Genomic DNA, 7152 nt, shown 5'->3' on the forward strand with positions numbered 1-7152 from the left:
GCGCTCGAGAGCTCATTACTTTTGCGGGCTCCGAATAAGAGGTTGAACTCACCGTGAGGTGAGCCGCGGACTCATCCGGAAGCCCGATCGGGGCAGACGAGCGTGCTGGGGAATGGGAGGTCCGCAGGGGGATACCCGGCGGAGGCGGTCCCATTGGGGTCCCCAAATCAATCCCATGGGTAAAAGGACCAAGGCGGGGAGCCTCTGAGGTGGCTTGCTTTCTTACGAAGGCAAGCCGTGACCGCAACGTTGCCATGGACATGTCCTCACAATGAGAACGTGACCATCCACGAACGCTGTCTCCGCGAGAGCAGTGCCCAGACATGAAAGACAGTGATCGTGACCATCAGAAGGCAAGAGATAATGAGCGCAACCAGGAATAACACACAATCGGAAAAGCATCTTTAGAAAGACGCGTCTGTAAAAAGACGTTCCGTGTGTGCTGCTCTTTTAGAGAAATATACTCTTTTATTTCTGCCAAAGCACCCAGGGGCATTCTCTGCAGTGCACCAGTGCAGAGGGGGGAGAAGCCGCTGAAAAGCGCCGTCAGATCCAGCAGAGGTGAATGAACAGTCGTGGGAATTCAGCTCAGTGAAGCTCCGAAGAGAAAATCTGAATGAGTGGTTGCATACCAGCTCCTTTTATACCCGTATGTCCGGGGGAGTGGCATGCAAATACCACTCGCCAATTTTCATTGGCCTTTTATCAAAGACCAGAGGTGTCTCGGGCTCCCAAGAGTGACCCCTAGTGTCACTACATTGACACAACGTCGAGTGAGTGACAGATAGGGAATGAGAATTATAATTTTTGGGTGAACTATCCCTTTAAGGGCTCTTGTCAGATCTGGATGAATTTGTCAATAAGAGAGGTTTGGAAACATTTCTTGTAATTTGTGAAAATGTCCCACAAGGACATTATATATAATGCTGAAATATAAACCAAATCAAGATCATGTTTTATTAATGCCTACTTTAGCTATTTCATAGCTTTTAATGTCCTGTGTGGATTCTTATTTCAGTGTAGTTACAGTTTTTAGTGTCAAAATAATTTAGATCATTAGTTCTGTACAGCAGTACCGCCACTCTCTAAATGCAGAGTATGCAGCCTAGTATGTAGTGCACCAACCCTGGTCGTGAAACACTCGCTGTGTCTGAAACCGCCCCCTATCCACTATGTAGTGCACTATTTTGGGTGTCTGCAATTTTGGAGTATCTGAATTCTGAGTGAGCCACTCATTCCCTACATTTGTTCACTCATTATTACCCACAATGCACTCTATTTTCGAGTGTTCTTTTGATGTACATTTGACGACGGTAAATTGCCCACAATCCACCATGGGGAAGACGTACAAGCTGGGAGTTTACTGCTTCCTTCACTCCTGCAATGTTTTATTTCATGCTGAATGTAGTAAATTACTTTTTGACAAATCATTATTTGATTAGAAGCGATCTATCTACAGGAGTCTGCAGTTGCGTGTAAGTGTGTTTATTTCATTGTTTTACTTTGTTGTAGAGTGGTATTCATTTCTAGACTTGTGCTGTTTGTTTACTGTCTTGAACTCATGTCGCTTAAAAGTGGGTTGGTGTGTGTGTGTGTGCTATATTGGTTTGACTTGTCCCAGGGTATTCACTGCTAGATTTAGCGTTGGTTGTCCTGTGTGTAAAACTATATCATGGTTTTTAGTGTCTATAAACAGTGCTTCACTTGTTTTAGAGTATTATTTATTGCTAAAGTGCAGCATAATTTATTTGCGGTGTACGGAAGTTGCGTTTGTTACCTCGCGCGACCCTTAGTTTTGGTTGACCACGTGACTAGCTTTGTTGTGCTAAGTAGCATTAAGACGTGTCCAGCGCCAGGTAAGATATTTAAACCGCTGGATCCATAGTCATTCAGGAGAAGCGATCTAACTAAAGGAGTCTGCAGTTGCGTGTGTGTTTATTTCATTGTTTTACTTTGTTGTTGAGTGGTATTCATTGCTAGACTTCTGCTGTTTGTTTACTGTCTTGAACTTGTGCTGTTTGTTTACTGTCTTGAACTCATGTCGCTTAAACATGGGTTGGTGTGTGTGTGTGTGTGTGTGTGCTATATTGTTTTGACTTGTCCCAGGGTATTCACTGCTAGATTTAGCATTTGTTGTCCTGTGTGTAAAACTATATCATGGTTTTTAGTGTCTATAAACAGTGCTTCACTTGTTTTAGAGCATTATTTATTGCTAAAGTGCAGCATAATTTATTTGCGGTGTACGGAAGTCGCGTTTGTTCCAGCACTGGTCACCTCGCGCGACCCTTAGTTTCGGTTGACCACGTGACTAGCTTTGTTGTGCTAAGTAGCATTAAGGCGTGTCCTGCTTTTTTCATTGATCAGCTCATTATCATCGTGTATATATTTTACTTGAATGCTGACGTGGAAGCGGCGAGTCTACCTGTGCGAGTCCACCGAGCAAAGACACCGACAAGGCGCCACTCATCATAGCACTTAAGTATCTTGTTATTGTATCCCTTTTCTTATTTTCCATCTATATACTAACATGTCTACTTCACGAATAACACATGTCTTCAAGCACATCCCTGTTATCTGTTACAGACCGTGTACATGATATCGATGCAAGACCAAACGCAACCCACACAACCTACGGCCACTTTGCACTTCAGCACCTGCTCCACTCTCTTTCTCAGTGGGACTCTGGAACTGCCAGTCAGCTGTGAACAAAGCTGACTTCATTCCAGCCTTCGCCACACAGTCCACCCTCAGCAAACTGGCACTGACAGAAACATGGATACATCCAGAGGATACAGCAACACCTGCTGCTCTCTCCAATGACTTCTCCTTCTCTCACACCCCTCAACACACCAGTAGGGGTGGGGGAACAGGTTTGCTCATTCATAACAACTGGACTTTTTCACCACAATCTTCACTATGTAACAATACTAGTTTTGAATTCCATGCTATTACTACAATGCAACCCACAAAAATACATGTTATTGTCATCTATCGCGCTCCAGGTCAGCTGACAAACTTTCTTGAGGAGTTGGATGTCCTGCTGTCCTCCTTACCAGAGGATGGTAGGCCACTTGTGGTCCTTGGTGATTTCAACATACACCAAGACAAGCCCCAGGCCACTGAACTGAATACTCTCCTGGCCTCATTTGACTTGGAAAGACTACACACCACAGCAACTCACAGATCGGGCAACCAGCTGGACCTAATTTTTACATGTAACTGTACCAACTCAAATATTCTTGTTACTCCTTTACATGTCTCTGATCACAACTTTGTTCAATTCAACATGAATTTCCCATCTACATTAAAACAGTCTCTACCTTTGGTTTCCTTTCGCCATAACCTCCTCTTTCACCCTCACGCCTTTCCACTGCTGTCTCTACCTCTCTTCCATGCTTAATGTAAACACTGCCACAGACACACTAAGCTCTACTTTAACAACCTGTCTAGACAACATCTGTCCTATCTCCTCTAGGACAGCACGTGCTACATCACCCTGCCCCTAGCTGTCTGACGTCCTTCGTGAACATCGAACTGACCTCAGGGCAGCTGAGAGGAGATGGCGGAAATCTAAAGATCCAGCAGATCTAGGTAAATATCAGTCTCTGCTTGCAACTTTTTCAGATAACGTTAAATCTGCAAAAACCTCCTATTACCAGAACAAGGTCAACAGCACCACAGACACTCGCAGCTTGTTTAGAACATTCAACACACTTCTCTGCCCTCCCCCTCCACCACCTGACACATCACTGACAGCAGATGTCTTCACCACATTTTGTACTAATAAGGTTACAACCATCAGCAATACATTCTCAGCACCACACCCTGTCAAACACCCATCTCCTGTATGCAACTCTTCTGTCTCTATGTTCTCTCCTCTGACTGACACTGAGGTCTCTAAACTCCTCCACTCCAACCACCCCACCACCTGTTCCCTTGACCCCATTCCTTCTCATCTTCTCCAGGCCATTTCTCCATCCATCCTACCTGCACTCACACACATAATTAACACATCTCTGCTTACAGGCACTTTTCCCACTACATTCAAGCAGGCACGAGTAACCCTGCTGCTGAAGAAACTTGCACTTAACCCCACACAAATAGAACACTACAGACCAGTCTCTCTCATCCCATTCATGGCAAAAACACTTGAAAGGGCAGTTTTCAATCAAATGTAGCAAATTAGCTTAAAAGGGAATTATTTATAATTAATTATAACTGGTTATAATGAATAATAAATATTTAGATTAGATCTTAGAATTAACTGTAGCAGAATCGATATTACAACTACTTGATCTGTCCGTCCAGCGAGCAGACAATATAATTATTTATCAATTCTAGGAAGATTACTTTCCTGGCCAAGGAACAATAGCCTTCCTACTTAAACAGTGTTAGCAGTAGTTTAGCATGTAGCAAGGAGCAACATTCAGTGACTTTGAATTATGAGCGGACCACAGAGACAATCAATCGTGAATATAAGGGATTTAATAAATGAAATTATAACTAACATACAAACAAACTAAGCAAAACATACATATATAGAATGAAGGAATGTAAGGAAAAGAAAGAGAGAGAGAGCACAGAATGGCAGTATTTCACGTCAGTTAACCACAACCTAAATGAGAATCATCAGAGGCACAATTCACCTTAAAAGGGGTTCAAACTTAAACGCGCATCTAATCAGTTGTAAATTGTTACTTGCATTGGTTTGTTGCTGAATAAGAGTCTTGATGCGGTAGACGAGGTTCTCGATGATTTCTTTAGGAGTGAGTTGAAGAAGTCCACAGGAAATCCACAAAGTTACTTGAAGGTAAACACTGCCAGAAGGTTAAACTCAAGAGAGAGTTTTGGAGTGGGTTGGTCTCAAGAAGAAGAAGTTTTGAGCGATGATTAGTCTGCGCTCTGGAGTTTTGATAGTTCATTGCCGCACCCCTTTTGTGGGTGGAGTGGCCAATCAGAGGCATGCATTTTGAGCGGGAGAAACATCCTTTGTCTCCGTTTATGGCCCATTCGCATTTTATTGCTGATCTGGACCACTAGTGCAGCTTTTAATTCAAAACATAGTAAGAATTGTTCGATGCATTTCACGATCACATGGTGTACATTATTGTGTGAGAAATAAAGGGAAGATCATTTTGATACCAAGAAGGTAACCTCCAGACGATATTAAAGCAGAGATACACTCATACACTTGAATATAGGCATTTAACGTCTAACTAATACAAGTAAAGGGTTTTAACTAAGTTAATATGATAGGGGAATATACATACAACACATGCATATAGCAGATACATTTATAACTGCTTACTATGGCCTAAATAGAGAAAATGTCTTTAGGTGTGTGTGTGACGTGTATTGGAATTACTGGAGACAGACAACTGCTCTGGTGCCTGGCACGGGGGGGGGGGGTCACCCTCCTCTCCTCCTCTCCTCCTCTCTCCTCTCCTCTCCTCTCCTCTTCTCTCCTCTCCTCTCCTCTCTGTGGAATGTGTTTGAAGCTTGATGGAGACACTTCAGAGGAGACCTGTTTTAGCATCCTTTTGATAGTGATAAAGACCATCTGCAATTTAGCACCCATATAAATGTAAACGTGGAGACCAGGTCAGTAATTTATATGCAAATGTCAAAAGGCTAAAAGGTTTTTTTTCAAACAAAGTTTTTTTCAAACAAAGTGTAATTAGCCATCACTGATCTTACACAGACGTTACACAAACCTCTACCTATCTCTCAAAGAACAAGCTGCTGGATGACAATCAGTCAGGTTTCAAAAGTGGACACTCCACCGAGACTGCCCTGCTGTCTGTCATTGAGTCACTGAGACGGGCGAAAGTTGAATCCAGATCATCCGTCCTGATTCTGCTGGACCTTTCTGCAGCCTTTGACACAGTCAACCATCAGATCTTACTCTCTACCCTCTCCTCGCTGGGCATCACAGGAGCTGTGCTTGACTGGTTTAACTCCTATCTCTCAGGTACGTCCTTCAAGGTAGCCTGGAGAGGTGAGGTATCCAAGCCACATCAGCTACTTACTGGGGTACCTCAGGGATCAGTGCTTGGGCCACTTCTCTTCTCTATATACACAACATCACTGGGACCCATCATTCAGACACATAGTTTCTCTTACCACTGCTACGCTGATGACACTCATCTCCAATTGTCTTTCCAGCCCAACGACACCACAGTGACTGCTCAAATTTCTGCCTGCCTGGCAGACATCTCGGCCTGGATGAAGGAGCACCACCTGCAACTCAACCCAGCCAAGACTGAACTCCTTGTCTTTCCAGCCAACCCTGCTGTTGAACACAACATCACCATGCAGCTGGGTGCAGTAATGCCTTCCAAATCAGTCAGAAATCTAGGGGTTACCATCGATAACAGGCTAAATTTCGCAGACCACATCTCAAAGACCACAAGATCATGTAGATTTACACTCTACAATATCAGGAAGATAAGACCCTTCCTCTCTGAACATGCCACACAACTTCTTATCCAGTCACTTGTCATAACTAGACTGGACTACTGTAACGCTCTCATTGCAGGCCTCCCTGCATGTGCAATTAGACCCCTGCAAATGATCCAGAATGCAGCAGCACGTCTGGTCTTTAATGAACCAAAGAGAGCACGTTACACCACTCCTTGTCTCTCTCCACTGGCTGCCGGTTGATGCACGTATCAAATTCAAGGCTCTGATGCTGGCATACAGAACAGTCACTGGGTCTGCTCCAGCATACCTAAAATCATTTATGCAGAGCTACGCGCCCACTAGAAGCCTGCGGTCAGCTAAGGAACATCGCCTTGTACCAACACAAAGAGGCACCAAAACATTTTCCCGGACTTTCGGCTTCATCATACCACGTTGGTGGAACAACCTTCCCAACTCCATCCGTGAAGCTGACTCACTCTCTGTCTTCAAAAAACGACTAAAAACACATCTTTTCCATGAGCACTTAACCAGTCATTAATAAAAAAATAAATAAAAAAAATTCTTGTTGCACTTTAACCTGTTTTGAATACTATTCTGATGCTAGTGAAACTTTGTAATAACGGCACTTTTTGTACCACTGTCTCCTTAAGATGATTTGCTTATATTTTCCTCTTTTGTAAGTTGCTTTGGATAAAAGCATCTGCCAAATGAATAAATGTAAATGTAAAT

At 43.4% G+C, this 7152-nt stretch overlaps 1 pseudogene; it reads left to right on the plus strand.

Moving 5' to 3' along the window:
• Nucleotides 1–5868: 5868 nt before the first annotated feature.
• On the plus strand, nt 5869–6943 carry LOC127444204 (uncharacterized; annotated as a pseudogene).
• Nucleotides 6944–7152: the final 209 nt, after the last annotated feature.

Source organism: Myxocyprinus asiaticus, chromosome 1, assembly GCF_019703515.2.
Source record: "Myxocyprinus asiaticus isolate MX2 ecotype Aquarium Trade chromosome 1, UBuf_Myxa_2, whole genome shotgun sequence".
In the NCBI taxonomy this organism is placed as follows: domain Eukaryota; kingdom Metazoa; phylum Chordata; class Actinopteri; order Cypriniformes; family Catostomidae; genus Myxocyprinus; species Myxocyprinus asiaticus.